Source organism: Protomyctophum bolini, assembly GCF_963924005.1.
Source record: "Protomyctophum bolini genome assembly, chromosome: 10".
Classification (NCBI taxonomy): domain Eukaryota; kingdom Metazoa; phylum Chordata; class Actinopteri; order Myctophiformes; family Myctophidae; genus Protomyctophum; species Protomyctophum bolini.
Genome location: NC_137871.1, coordinates 12,616,786 through 12,633,686, shown reverse-complemented (window position 1 = coordinate 12,633,686; position 16,901 = coordinate 12,616,786).

The window sequence follows — 16,901 nt, the reverse complement described above, 5'->3', positions numbered from 1 at the left end:
CGTACGGCATACTATAGCACGCCGTTTTTCATCATTTTTGAGGATTTGAAGAAAATTCAAAATTTCAAAAAACATGGGTTATAGCCCATCGTTTTTTGAATTTTTGAAAAAAATGTTATCCTCATTTTTCATCATTTTTGAACATGGGCTATAGCCCCTACCGTACGGCATACTATAGCACGCCGTTTTTCATCATTTTTGAGGATTTGAAGAAAATTCAAAATTTCAAAAAACATGGGTTATAGCCCATTGTTTTTTGAATTTTTGAAAAAAAAGTTATCCTCATTTTTCATCATTTTTGAACATGGGCTATAGCCCCTACCGTACGGCATACTATAGCACGCCGTTTTTCATCATTTTTGAGGATTTGAAGAAAATTCAAAATTTCAAAAAACATGGGTTATAGCCCATTGTTTTTTGAATTTTTGAAAAAAATGTTATCCTCATTTTTCATCATTTTTGAACATGGGCTATAGCTCCTACCGTACGGCATACTATAGCACGCCGTTTTTCATCATTTTTGAGGATTTGAAGAAAATTAAAAATTTCAAAAAACATGGGTTATAGCCCATCGTTTTTTGAATTTTTGAAAAAAATGTTATCCTCATTTTTCATCATTTTTGAACATGGGCTATAGCCCCTACCGTACGGCATACTATAGCACGCCGTTTTTCATCATTTTTGAGGATTTGAAGAAAATTCAAAATTTCAAAAAACATGGGTTATAGCCCATTGTTTTTTGAATTTTTGAAAAAAAGGTTATCCTCATTTTTCATCATTTTTGAACATGGGCTATAGCCCCTACCGTACGGCATACTATAGCACGCCGTTTTTCATCATTTTTGAGGATTTGAAGAAAATTCAAAATTTCAAAAAACATGGGTTATAGCCCATTGTTTTTTGAATTTTTGAAAAAAATGTTATCCTCATTTTTCATCATTTTTGAACATGGGCTATAGCTCCTACCGTACGGCATACTATAGCACGCCGTTTTTCATCATTTTTGAGGATTTGAAGAAAATTAAAAATTTCAAAAAACATGGGTTATAGCCCATCGTTTTTTTTATTTTTGAAAAAAATGTTATCCTCATTTTTAATCATTTTTGAACATGGGCTATAGCCCCTACCGTACGGCATACTATAGCACGCCGTTTTTCATCATTTTTGAGGATTTGAAGAAAATTCAAAATTTCAAAAAACATGGGTTATAGCCCATCGTTTTTTGAATTTTTGAAAAAAATGTTATCCTCATTTTTCATCATTTTTGAACATGGGCTATAGCCCCTACCGTACGGCATACTATAGCACGCCGTTTTTCATCATTTTTGAGGATTTGAAGAAAATTCAAAATTTCAAAAAACATGGGTTATAGCCCATCGTTTTTTGAATTTTTGAAAAAAATGTTATCCTCATTTTTCATCATTTTTGAACATGGGCTATAGCCCCTACCATACGGCATACTATAGCACGCCGTTTTTCATCATTTTTGAGGATTTGAAGAAAATTCAAAATTTCAAAAAACATGGGTTATAGCCCATCGTTTTTTGAATTTTTGAAAAAAATGTTATCCTCATTTTTCATCATTTTTGAACATGGGCTATAGCTCCTACCGTACGGCATACTATAGCACGCCGTTTTTCATCATTTTTGAGGATTTGAAGAAAATTAAAAATTTCAAAAAACATGGGTTATAGCCCATCGTTTTTTGAATTTTTGAAAAAAATGTTATCCTCATTTTTCATCATTTTTGAACATGGGCTATAGCCCCTACCGTACGGCATACTATAGCACGCCGTTTTTCATCATTTTTGAGGATTTGAAGAAAATTCAAAATTTCAAAAAACATGGGTTATAGCCCATCGTTTTTTGAATTTTTGAAAAAAATGTTATCCTCATTTTTCATCATTTTTGAACATGGGCTATAGCCCCTACCATACGGCATACTATAGCACGCCGTTTTTCATCATTTTTGAGGATTTGAAGAAAATTCAAAATTTCAAAAAACATGGGTTATAGCCCATCGTTTTTTGAATTTTTGAAAAAAATGTTATCCTCATTTTTCATCATTTTTGAACATGGGCTATAGCCCCTACCGTACGGCATACTATAGCACGCCGTTTTTCATCATTTTTGAGGATTTGAAGAAATTTCAAAATTTCAAAAAACATGGGTTATAGCCCATCGTTTTTTGAATTTTTGAAAAAATGTTATCCTCATTTTTCATCATTTTTGAACATGGGCTATAGCCCCTACCGTACGGCATACTATAGCACGCCGTTTTTCATCATTTTTGAGGATTTGAAGAAAATTCAAAATTTCAAAAAACATGGGTTATAGCCCATCGTTTTTTGAATTTTTGGAAAAATGTTATCCTCATTTTTCATCATTTTTTAACATGGGCTATAGCCCCTACCGTACGGCATACTATAGCACGCCGTTTTTCATAATTTTTGAGGATTTGAAGAAAATTCTAAATTTCAAAAAACATGGATTATAGCCCATCGTTTTTTGAATTTTTGAAAAAAATGTTATCCTCATTTTTCATCATTTTTGAACATGGGCTATAGTTCCTACCGTACGGCATACTATAGCACGCCGTTTTTCATCATTTTTGAGGATTTGAAGAAAATTCAAAATTTCAAAAAACATGGGTTATAGCCCATCGTTTTTTGAATTTTTGAAAAAATGTTATCCTCATTTTTCATCATTTTTGAACATGGGCTATAGCCCCTACCGTACGGCATACTATAGCACGCCGTTTTTCATCAATTTTGAGGATTTGAAGAAAATTCAAAATTTCAAAAAACATGGGTTATAGCCCATCGTTTTTTGAATTTTTGAAAAAAATGTTATCCTCATTTTTCATCATTTTTGAACATGGGCTATAGCCCCTACCGTACGGCATACTATAGCACGCCGTTTTTCATCATTTTTGAGGATTTGAAGAAATTTCAAAATTTCAAAAAACATGGGTTATAGCCCATCGTTTTTTGAATTTTTGAAAAAATGTTATCCTCATTTTTCATCATTTTTGAACATGGGCTATAGCCCCTACCGTACGGCATACTATAGCACGCCGTTTTTCATCATTTTTGATGATTTGAAGAAAATTCAAAATTTCAAAAAACATGGGTTATAGCCCATCGTTTTTTGAATTTTTGGAAAAATGTTATCCTCATTTTTCATCATTTTTGAACATGGGCTATAGCCCCTACCGTACGGCATACTATAGCACGCCGTTTTTCATCATTTTTGAGGATTTGAAGAAAATTCAAAATTTCAAAAAACATGGATTATAGCCCATCGTTTTTTGAATTTTTGAAAAAAATGTTATCCTCATTTTTCATCATTTTTGAACATGGGCTATAGCTCCTACCGTACGGCATACTATAGCACGCTGTTTTTCATCATTTTTGAGGATTTGAAGAAAATTCAAAATTTCAAAAAACATGGGTTATAGCCCATCGTTTTTTGAATTTTTGAAAAAAATGTTATCCTCATTTTTCATCATTTTTGAACATGGGCTATAGCCCCTACCGTACGGCATACTATAGCACGCCGTTTTTCATCATTTTTGAGGATTTGAAGAAAATTCAAAATTTCTAAAAACATGGGTTATAGCCCATCATTTTTTGAATTTTTGAAAAAATATGTTATCCTCATTTTTCATCATTTTTGAACATGGGCTATAGCCCCTACCGTACGGCATACTATAGCACGCCGTTTTTCATCATTTTTGAGGATTTGAAGAAAATTCAAAATTTCAAAAAACATGGGTTATAGCCCATTGTTTTTTGAATTTTTGAAAAAAATGTTATCCTCATTTTTCATCATTTTTTAACATGGGCTATAGCCCCTACCGTACGGCATACTATAGCACGCCGTTTTTCATCATTTTTGAGGATTTGAAGAAAATTCAAAATTTCTAAAAACATGGGTTATAGCCCATCATTTTTTGAATTTTTGAAAAAATATGTTATCCTCATTTTTCATCATTTTTGAACATGGGCTATAGCCCCTACCGTACGGCATACTATAGCACGCCGTTTTTCATCATTTTTGAGGATTTGAAGAAAATTCAAAATTTCAAAAAACATGGGTTATAGCCCATTGTTTTTTGAATTTTTGAAAAAAATGTTATCCTCATTTTTCATCATTTTTTAACATGGGCTATAGCCCCTACCGTACGGCATACTATAGCACGCCGTTTTTCATCATTTTTGAGGATTTGAAGAAAATTCAAAATTTCAAAAAACATGGGTTATAGCCCATTGTTTTTTGAATTTTTGAAAAAAAAATTATCCTCATTTTTCATCATTTTTGAACATGGGCTATAGCCCCTACCGTACGGCATACTATAGCACGCCGTTTTTCATCATTTTTGAGGATTTGAAGAAAATTCAAAATTTCAAAAAACATGGGTTATAGCCCATCGTTTTTTGAATTTTTGAAAAAAATGTTATCCTCATTTTTCATCATTTTTGAACATGGGCTATAGCTCCTACCGTACGGCATACTATAGCACGCCGTTTTTCATCATTTTTGAGGATTTGAAGAAAATTCAAAATTTAAAAAAACATGGGTTATAGCCCATCGTTTTTTGAATTTTTGAAAAAAATGTTATCCTCATTTTTCATCATTTTTGAACATGGGCTATAGCCCCTACCGTACGGCATTTGTAAGTGTAAGGCTTTATTGGGTCGTCCACTCACAGTTAACAGTCTTTGTATTGAGTTTGTGCTTGAAATGTAGGCCTACTGTAATTCTGCAAACTGTTAATAAATATTTCAATCAATCAATCAATCAAAATTGACATTTCAACTATTGATCAGACGCTGTGCATTGACGACACCTAGTGGTCATTCATTTTAATTGCATGCATGCAGAGAAATCACAACATTGTGAGACGCACTGGGTCGTTGCCATGTTTTGCCACGGAAACCAGCGACCTGCCTTGTGTAAGTAAGTAAATTTTATTTATAAAGCACCTTTCTTAACAATGTTACAAAGTGCTGTACAGTGACACAATAAAATCAATCATAATTAAAACAGGACAGTACAACAAGCAAATAAGAACAACATAATCAAGTCAAATAAAATCAGAAAAATGTTCCCGAAATAAAAACGTTTTCAGTGGACGAAGCCAGGCTTGATACGAGCAGACGTGGCAACGCGATCGAAACACAGGGGCAATCTCCCGTTGGCCGAGAGGTTGGAACTCACGGGCCAATGGGAGCCTGTGTCGTCTAATTTCTCCCTTTACACTGACTATAATTCTATCTATTTGAGACAGAAACGGCTAAGCAATACGACAGGCTGTAGGCTGTAGTCAAAAGCACCGGACGAATGAAGGCAGGCAGAGAGTGTTCTGAAGTGTAGTGTAGAGTCGATCATTTTATTGCAACCGAGACCAAGACAGAGCGCTTCGCCATTGTCCCTCGTACTGAACCGCTGCCGCGGCCAGTTTAAGACTCCGTAAACCTTGCATTTTACAGGACATATATACAGTGTTTTTGCATAGACACAGATATACGGAGGTGGAGACTGAAACTTTACATACCGGTATTCATCAACATATTGCCACTTGGTAAGCAAAGGTCTCTCCTGGATACAATAGAATGCTAAGTTCCCTATCACACCTGGCCAGGCCAAGCTACTTGACTAAGGCCCACGACACCTTGACTTTAAATATCAAAGACAGGCCTCTGCAGACACAGTGACTGCAGATAGTGACAGTTGACTTATTTAGCATGCCCTTAGCACAGTGACCAAATGTATAAGTCGGACATTTTAACATGGCTTATATATGAATATCATGAAATATAGATACCACACCTGTATGCTTTTGGGCGGCCAATAAGGGCAGGGGTAAAACAGAGAGAATTGTTTCCGGATCCTTAACATCAACTAGCACAGAAAAGCTGTGTTGTATTAACCAGCAGTTAGCTCAGTCTGATGAGTGTCTGTGTTTGTGATCCACAGGTCCAGGGTTCAAATCCCACATTATTCATGTGTCTCTGTGATTCTTTGCTTTGCACACTGACTTTCAGAAGGACAACTTTAAAGCAGCACAGAAATTCCCAATGATTGTGTGCCTCAGTGGACCAACGGATAAGTCAAATGATATCCGTAGTATACCTAGTAGAAGTGTGCCGGTTCGAACCCCGACATACTCAAATCTTTACTGACACTTTGCATTCCACACTAACATCAACTAGCACAGAAAAGCTGTGTTGTAGTAACCAGCACTTAGCTCAGTGTGATGAGTGGCTGTACTTAGTTGTGATCCACAGGTCCACGGTTCAAATCCCACATTATTCATGTGTCTCTGTGATGCTTTGCTTTGCACACTGACTTTCTTGAATAAAAAATAAAAACTCAAAAGCACCAGGAGACATCTGCTGAATGCCCCAAGGTGCCTTGGCTCAATGGTGTGGAGCGCTTGACCCAGTTGCCAGCTTCAGACAGTTGGCCGGTTCAAGTCCCATGTCATGACATCAAGGTGCTGGAGGACCATCGGGAGTTCCTCCTACAGCTCAATGCTGCAGTAATTTGAACTTTTCAAGGCTAGAATAAAAAATAAAAACTCAAAAGCACCCGGAGACATCTGCTGAATGCCCAAAGGTGCCGTGGCGTAATGGTGTGGAGCGCTTGGCCCGTTGCCTCTGCTACAGTCAGTTGGCCGGTTCAAGTCCCATGTCATGACATCAAGGTGCTGGAGGACCCCTGAAGAACATTTTCAATGTCCATCTAAATTCTAAAAGGCTTGTTAAATATGAGTTCCCGGTTATACCTTACATGCCAGTGTGGCGCAGGTGATAAACCGGGGGTTTGTAAACAGGACATTCAGGGTTCAAGTCCCCTGAAGAACATTTTCAATGTCCATCTAAATTCTAAAAGGCTGGTTAAATATGAGTTCCCGGTAATTCCTTACATGCCAGGGTGGCGCAGGTGATAAACCGGGGGTTTGTAAACAGGACATTCAGGGTTCAAGTCCCCTGAAGAACATTTTCAATGTCCATCTAAATTCTAAAAGGCTGGTTAAATATGAGTTCCCGGTTATACCTAACATGCCAGTGTGGCGCAGGTGATAAACCGGGGGTTTGTAAACAGGACATTCAGGGTTCAAGTCCCCTGAAGAACATTTTCAATGTCCATCTAAATTCTAAAAGGCTGGTTAAATATGAGTTCCCGGTTACACCTTACATGTCAGTGTGGCACTTAGCTCAGTGTGATGAGTGGCTGTACTTAGTTGTGATCCACAGGTCCACGGTTCAAATCCCACATTATTCATGTGTCTCTGTGATGCTTTGCTTTGCACACTGACTTTCTTGAATAAAAAATAAAAACTCAAAAGCACCAGGAGACATCTGCTGAATGCCCCAAGGTGCCTTGGCTCAATGGTGTGGAGCGCTTGACCCAGTTGCCAGCTTCAGACAGTTGGCCGGTTCAAGTCCCATGTCATGACATCAAGGTGCTGGGAAGGACCATCGGGAGACGGTGCTCTCTCCCCCTGTTTCCTGAAAAGTAACGGTTGGGGGTTATGCCGTACGATATAGGCTATAGCCCACCGTCCAAAATGATGAGAAACGAGGATTATTTTTTTTTCAAAATTTCAAAAAACATGGGCTATAACCCATCGTTTTTTTTTTCATTTATTCCGCAATTTCCGCAAATTGCGGAAATTGCGGAAATGGAAATCGCGGAAATTGCAAAATTGCGGAAATTGTAATTGCGGAAATTGCGGAAATGGTAATTGCGGAAATTGTGGAAATTGCGGAAATGGAAATTGCGGAAATTGCGGAAATGGAAATTGCGGAAATTGCGGAAATTGCGGAAATTATAATTGTGGAAATTGCGGAATTGTGGAAATTGCGGAAATTGCGAAATTGCGGAAATGGTAATTGCGGAAATTGCGGAAATGGAAATTGCGGAAATTGCGGAAATGGAAATTGTGGAAATTGCGGAAATGGAAATTGTGGAAATGGAAATTGCGGAATAAATGAAAAAAAAAAAAAAAAACGATGGGTTATAGCCCATGTTTTTTGAAATTTTGAAAAAAAAAGTTATCCTCGTTTCTCATCATTTTGGACCGTGGGCTATAGCCTATATCGTACGGCATAACCCCCAAACGTTACTTTTCAGGAAACAGGGGGAGAGAGCACCGTCTCCCGATGGTCCTTCCCAGCACCTTGATGTCATGACATGGGACTTGAACCGGCCAACTGTCTGAAGCTGGCAACTGGGTCAAGCGCTCCACACCATTGAGCCAAGGCACCTTGGGGCATTCAGCAGATGTCTCCTGGTGCTTTTGAGTTTTTATTTTTTATTCAAGAAAGTCAGTGTGCAAAGCAAAGCATCACAGAGACACATGAATAATGTGGGATTTGAACCGTGGACCTGTGGATCACAACTAAGTACAGCCACTCATCACACTGAGCTAAGTGCCACACTGACATGTAAGGTGTAACCGGGAACTCATATTTAACCAGCCTTTTAGAATTTAGATGGACATTGAAAATGTTCTTCAGGGGACTTGAACCCTGAATGTCCTGTTTACAAACCCCCGGTTTATCACCTGCGCCACACTGGCATGTAAGGTATAACCGGGAACTCATATTTAACCAGCCTTTTAGAATTTAGATGGACATTGAAAATGTTCTTCAGGGGACTTGAACCCTGAATGTCCTGTTTACAAACCCCCGGTTTATCACCTGCGCCACACTGGCATGTAAGGAATTACCGGGAACTCATATTTAACCAGCCTTTTAGAATTTAGATGGACATTGAAAATGTTCTTCAGGGGACTTGAACCCTGAATGTCCTGTTTACAAACCCCCGGTTTATCACCTGCGCCACACTGGCATGTAAGGAATTACCGGGAACTCATATTTAACCAGCCTTTTAGAATTTAGATGGACATTGAAAATGTTCTTCAGGGGACTTGAACCCTGAATGTCCTGTTTACAAACCCCCGGTTTATCACCTGCGCCACACTGGCATGTAAGGTATAACCGGGAACTCATATTTAACCAGCCTTTTAGAATTTAGATGGACATTGAAAATGTTCTTCAGGGGACTTGAACCCTGAATGTCCTGTTTACAAACCCCCGGTTTATCACCTGCGCCACACTGGCATGTAAGGAATTACCGGGAACTCATATTTAACCAGCCTTTTAGAATTTAGATGGACATTGAAAATGTTCTTCAGGGGACTTGAACCCTGAATGTCCTGTTTACAAACCCCCGGTTTATCACCTGCGCCACACTGGCATGTAAGGTATAACCGGGAACTCATATTTAACAAGCCTTTTAGAATTTAGATGGACATTGAAAATGTTCTTCAGGGGTCCTCCAGCACCTTGATGTCATGACATGGGACTTGAACCGGCCAACTGACTGTAGCAGAGGCAACGGGCCAAGCGCTCCACACCATTACGCCACGGCACCTTTGGGCATTCAGCAGATGTCTCCGGGTGCTTTTGAGTTTTTATTTTTTATTCTAGCCTTGAAAAGTTCAAATTACTGCAGCATTGAGCTGTAGGAGGAACTCCCGATGGTCCTCCAGCACCTTGATGTCATGACATGGGACTTGAACCGGCCAACTGTCTGAAGCTGGCAACTGGGTCAAGCGCTCCACACCATTGAGCCAAGGCACCTTGGGGCATTCAGCAGATGTCTCCTGGTGCTTTTGAGTTTTTATTTTTTATTCAAGAAAGTCAGTGTGCAAAGCAAAGCATCACAGAGACACATGAATAATGTGGGATTTGAACCGTGGACCTGTGGATCACAACTAAGTACAGCCACTCATCACACTGAGCTAAGTGCTGGTTACTACAACACAGCTTTTCTGTGCTAGTTGATGTTAGTGTGGAATGCAAAGTGTCAGTAAAGATTTGAGTATGTCGGGGTTCGAACCGGCACACTTCTACTAGGTATACTACGGATATCATTTGACTTATCCGTTGGTCCACTGAGGCACACAATCATTGGGAATTTCTGTGCTGCTTTAAAGTTGTCCTTCTGAAAGTCAGTGTGCAAAGCAAAGAATCACAGAGACACATGAATAATGTGGGATTTGAACCCTGGACCTGTGGATCACAAACACAGACACTCATCAGACTGAGCTAACTGCTGGTTAATACAACACAGCTTTTCTGTGCTAGTTGATGTTAAGGATCCGGAAACAATTCTCTCTGTTTTACCCCTGCCCTTATTGGCCGCCCAAAAGCATGCAGGTGTGGTATCTATATTTCATGATATTCATATATAAGCCATGTTAAAATGTCCGACTTATACATTTGGTCACTGTGCTAAGGGCATGCTAAATAAGTCAACTGTCACTATCTGCAGTCACTGTGTCTGCAGAGGCCTGTCTTTGATATTTAAAGTCAAGGTGTCGTGGGCCTTAGTCAAGTAGCTTGGCCTGGCCAGGTGTGATAGGGAACTTAGCATTCTATTGTATCCAGGAGAGACCTTTGCTTACCAAGTGGCAATATGTTGATGAATACCGGTATGTAAAGTTTCAGTCTCCACCTCCGTATATCTGTGTCTATGCAAAAACACTGTATATATGTCCTGTAAAATGCAAGGTTTACGGAGTCTTAAACTGGCCGCGGCAGCGGTTCAGTACGAGGGAGTCCCTGAGCTCCAGGCTCAGGGACAATGGCGAAGCTCTCTGTCTTGGTCTCGGTTGCAATAAAATGATCGACTCTACACTACACTTCAGAACACTCTCTGCCTGCCTTCATTCGTCCGGTGCTTTTGACTACAGCCTACAGCCTGCCGTATTGCTTAGCCGTTTCTGTCTCAAATAGATAGAATTATAGTCAGTGTAAAGGGAGAAATTACACGACACAGGCTCCCATTGGCCCGTGAGTTCCAACCTCTCGGCCAACGGGAGATTGCCCCTGTGTTTCGATCGCGTTGCCACGTCTGCTCGTATCAAGCCTGGCTTCGTCCACTGAAAACGTTTTTATTTCGGGAACATTTTTCTGATTTTATTTGACTTGATTATGTTGTTCTTATTTGCTTGTTGTACTGTCCTGTTTTAATTATGATTGATTTTATTGTGTCACTGTACAGCACTTTGTAACATTGTTAAGAAAGGTGCTTTATAAATAAAATTTACTTACTTACTTACACAAGGCAGGTCGCTGGTTTCCGTGGCAAAACATGGCAACGACCCAGTGCGTCTCACAATGTTGTGATTTCTCTGCATGCATGCAATTAAAATGAATGACCACTAGGTGTCGTCAATGCACAGCGTCTGATCAATAGTTGAAATGTCAATTTTGATTGATTGATTGATTGAAATATTTATTAACAGTTTGCAGAATTACAGTAGGCCTACATTTCAAGCACAAACTCAATACAAAGACTGTTAACTGTGAGTGGACGACCCAATTAAGCCTTACACTTACAAATGCCGTACGGTAGGGGCTATAGCCCATGTTCAAAAATGATGAAAAATGAGGATAACATTTTTTTCAAAAATTCAAAAAACGATGGGCTATAACCCATGTTTTTTGAAATTTTGAATTTTCTTCAAATCCTCAAAAATGATGAAAAACGGCGTGCTATAGTATGCCGTACGGTAGGGGCTATAGCCCATGTTCAAAAATGATTAAAAATGAGGATAACATTTTTTTCAAAAATTAAAAAAACGATGGGCTATAACCCATGTTTTTTGAAATTTTGAATTTTCTTCAAATCCTCAAAAATGATGAAAAACAGCGTGCTATAGTATGCCGTACGGTAGGAGCTATAGCCCATGTTCAAAAATGATGAAAAATGAGGATAACATTTTTTTCAAAAATTCAAAAAACGATGGGCTATAACCCATGTTTTTTGAAATTTTGAATTTTCTTCAAATCCTCAAAAATGATGAAAAACGGCGTGCTATAGTATGCCGTACGGTAGGGGCTATAGCCCATGTTCAAAAATGATGAAAAATGAGGATAACATTTTTTTCAAAAATTCAAAAAACGATGGGCTATAACCCATGTTTTTTGAAATTTTGAATTTTCTTCAAATCCTCAAAAATGATGAAAAACGGCGTGCTATAGTATGCCGTACGGTAGGGGCTATAGCCCATGTTCAAAAATGATGAAAAATGAGGATAACATTTTTTTCAAAAATTCAAAAAACGATGGGCTATAACGCATGTTTTTTGAAATTTTGAATTTTCTTCAAATCCTCAAAAATGATGAAAAACGGCGTGCTATAGTATGCCGTACGGTAGGGGCTATAGCCCATGTTCAAAAATGATGAAAAATGAGGATAATTTTTTTTTCAAAAATTCAAAAAACGATGGGCTATAACCCATGTTTTTTGAAATTTTGAATTTTCTTCAAATCCTCAAAAATGATGAAAAACGGCGTGCTATAGTATGCCGTACAGTAGGGGCTATAGCCCATGTTCAAAAATGATGAAAAATGAGGATAACATTTTTTTCAAAAATTCAAAAAACGATGGGCTATAACCCATGTTTTTTGAAATTTTGAATTTTCTTCAAATCCTCAAAAATGATGAAAAACGGCGTGCTATAGTATGCCGTACGGTAGGGGCTATAGCCCATGTTCAAAAATGATGAAAAATGAGGATAACATTTTTTTCAAAAATTCAAAAAACGATGGGCTATAACCCATGTTTTTTGAAATTTTGAATTTTCTTCAAATCCTCAAAAATGATGAAAAACGGCGTGCTATAGTATGCCGTACAGTAGGGGCTATAGCCCATGTTCAAAAATGATGAAAAATGAGGATAACATTTTTTTCAAAAATTCAAAAAACGATGGGCTATAACCCATGTTTTTTTTAATTTTGAATTTTCTTCAAATCCTCAAAAATGATGAAAAACGGCGTGCTATAGTATGCCGTACGGTAGGGGCTATAGCCCATGTTCAAAAATGATGAAAAATGAGGATAACATTTTTTTCAAAAATTAAAAAAACGATGGGCAATAACCCATGTTTTTTGAAATTTTGAATTTTCTTCAAATCCTCAAAAATGATGAAAAACGGCGTGCTATAGTATGCCGTACGGTAGGAGCTATAACCCATGTTCAAAAATGATGAAAAATGAGGATAACATTTTTTTCAAAAATTCAAAAAACGATGGGCTATAACCCATGTTTTTTGAAATTTTGAATTTTCTTCAAATCCTCAAAAATGATGAAAAACGGCGTGCTGTAGTATGCCGTACGGTAGGGGCTATAGCCCATGTTAAAAAATGATGAAAAATGAGGATAACATTTTTTTCAAAAATTCAAAAAACGATGGGCTATAACCCATGTTTTTTGAAATTTTGAATTTTCTTCAAATCCTCAAAAATGATGAAAAACGGCGTGCTATAGTATGCCGTACGGTAGGGGCTATAGCCCATGTTCAAAAATGATGAAAAATGAGGATAACATTTTTTTCAAAAATTCAAAAAACGATGGGCTATAACCCATGTTTTTTGAAATTTTGAATTTTCTTCAAATCCTCAAAAATGATGAAAAACGGCGTGCTATAGTATGCCGTACAGTAGGGGCTATAGCCCATGTTCAAAAATGATGAAAAATGAGGATAACATTTTTTTCAAAAATTCAAAAAACGATGGGCTATAACCCATGTTTTTTGAAATTTTGAATTTTCTTCAAATCCTCAAAAATGATGAAAAACGGCGTGCTATAGTATGCCGTACAGTAGGGGCTATAGCCCATGTTCAAAAATGATGAAAAATGAGGATAACATTTTTTTCAAAAATTCAAAAAACGATGGGCTATAACCCATGTTTTTTTTAATTTTGAATTTTCTTCAAATCCTCAAAAATGATGAAAAACGGCGTGCTATAGTATGCCGTACGGTAGGGGCTATAGCCCATGTTCAAAAATGATGAAAAATGAGGATAACATTTTTTTCAAAAATTAAAAAAACGATGGGCAATAACCCATGTTTTTTGAAATTTTGAATTTTCTTCAAATCCTCAAAAATGATGAAAAACGGCGTGCTATAGTATGCCGTACGGTAGGAGCTATAACCCATGTTCAAAAATGATGAAAAATGAGGATAACATTTTTTTCAAAAATTCAAAAAACGATGGGCTATAACCCATGTTTTTTGAAATTTTGAATTTTCTTCAAATCCTCAAAAATGATGAAAAACGGCGTGCTGTAGTATGCCGTACGGTAGGGGCTATAGCCCATGTTAAAAAATGATGAAAAATGAGGATAACATTTTTTTCAAAAATTCAAAAAACGATGGGCTATAACCCATGTTTTTTGAAATTTTGAATTTTCTTCAAATCCTCAAAAATGATGAAAAACGGCGTGCTATAGTATGCCGTACGGTAGGGGCTATAGCCCATGTTCAAAAATGATGAAAAATGAGGATAACATTTTTTTCAAAAATTCAAAAAACGATGGGCTATAACCCATGTTTTTTGAAATTTTGAATTTTCTTCAAATCCTCAAAAATGATGAAAAACGGCGTGCTATAGTATGCCGTACAGTAGGGGCTATAGCCCATGTTCAAAAATGATGAAAAATGAGGATAACATTTTTTTCAAAAATTCAAAAAACGATGGGCTATAACCCATGTTTTTTTTAATTTTGAATTTTCTTCAAATCCTCAAAAATGATGAAAAACGGCGTGCTATAGTATGCCGTACGGTAGGGGCTATAGCCCATGTTCAAAAATGATGAAAAATGAGGATAACATTTTTTTCAAAAATTCAAAAAACAATGGGCTATAACCCATGTTTTTTGAAATTTTGAATTTTCTTCAAATCCTCAAAAATGATGAAAAACGGCGTGCTATAGTATGCCGTACGGTAGGGGCTATAGCCCATGTTCAAAAATGATGAAAAATGAGGATAACATTTTTTTCAAAAATTCAAAAAACGATGGGCTATAACCCATGTTTTTTGAAATTTTGAATTTTCTTCAAATCCTCAAAAATGATGAAAAACGGCGTGCTATAGTATGCCGTACAGTAGGGGCTATAGCCCATGTTCAAAAATGATGAAAAATGAGGATAACATTTTTTTCAAAAATTCAAAAAACGATGGGCTATAACCCATGTTTTTTTAAATTTTGAATTTTCTTCAAATCCTCAAAAATGATGAAAAACGGCGTGCTATAGTATGCCGTACGGTAGGGGCTATAGCCCATGTTCAAAAATGATGAAAAATGAGGATAACATTTTTTTCAAAAATTCAAAAAACAATGGGCTATAACCCATGTTTTTTGAAATTTTGAATTTTCTTCAAATCCTCAAAAATGATGAAAAACGGCGTGCTATAGTATGCCGTACGGTAGGGGCTATAGCCCATGTTCAAAAATGATGAAAAATGAGGATAACATTTTTTTCAAAAATTCAAAAAACGATGGGCTATAACCCATGTTTTTTGAAATTTTGAATTTTCTTCAAATCCTCAAAAATGATGAAAAACGGCGTGCTATAGTATGCCGTACAGTAGGGGCTATAGCCCATGTTCAAAAATGATGAAAAATGAGGATAACATTTTTTTCAAAAATTCAAAAAACGATGGGCTATAACCCATGTTTTTTTTAATTTTTAATTTTCTTCAAATCCTCAAAAATGATGAAAAACGGCGTGCTATAGTATGCCGTACGGTAGGGGCTATAGCCCATGTTCAAAAATGATGAAAAATGAGGATAACATTTTTTTCAAAAATTAAAAAAACGATGGGCTATAACCCATGTTTTTTGAAATTTTGAATTTTCTTCAAATCCTCAAAAATGATGAAAAACGGCGTGCTATAGTATGCCGTACGGTAGGAGCTATAACCCATGTTCAAAAATGATGAAAAATGAGGATAACATTTTTTTCAAAAATTCAAAAAACGATGGGCTATAACCCATGTTTTTTGAAATTTTGAATTTTCTTCAAATCCTCAAAAATGATGAAAAACGGCGTGCTGTAGTATGCCGTACGGTAGGGGCTATAGCCCATGTTAAAAAATGATGAAAAATGAGGATAACATTTTTTTCAAAAATTCAAAAAACGATGGGCTATAACCCATGTTTTTTTAAATTTTGAATTTTCTTCAAATCCTCAAAAATGATGAAAAACGGCGTGCTATAGTATGCCGTACGGTAGGGGCTATAGCCCATGTTCAAAAATGATGAAAAATGAGGATAACATTTTTTTCAAAAATTCAAAAAACAATGGGCTATAACCCATGTTTTTTGAAATTTTGAATTTTCTTCAAATCCTCAAAAATGATGAAAAACGGCGTGCTATAGTATGCCGTACGGTAGGGGCTATAGCCCATGTTCAAAAATGATGAAAAATGAGGATAACATTTTTTTCAAAAATTCAAAAAACGATGGGCTATAACCCATGTTTTTTTTAATTTTGAATTTTCTTCAAATCCTCAAAAATGATGAAAAACGGCGTGCTATAATATGCCGTACGGTAGGGGCTATAGCCCATGTTCAAAAATGATTAAAAATGAGGATAACATTTTTTTCAAAAATTCAAAAAACGATGGGCTATAACCCATGTTTTTTGAAATTTTGAATTTTCTTCAAATCCTCAAAAATGATGAAAAACGGCGTGCTATAGTATGCCGTACGGTAGGAGCTATAGCCCATGTTCAAAAATGATGAAAAATGAGGATAACATTTTTTTCAAAAATTCAAAAAACGATGGGCTATAACCCATGTTTTTTGAAATTTTGAATTTTCTTCAAATCCTCAAAAATGATGAAAAACGGCGTGCTATAGTATGCCGTACGGTAGGAGCTATAGCCCATGTTCAAAAATGATGAAAAATGAGGATAACATTTTTTTCAAAAATTCAAAAAACGATGGGCTATAACCCATGTTTTTTGAAATTTTGAATTTTCTTCAAATCCTCAAAAGTGATGAAAAACGGCGTGCTGTAGTAT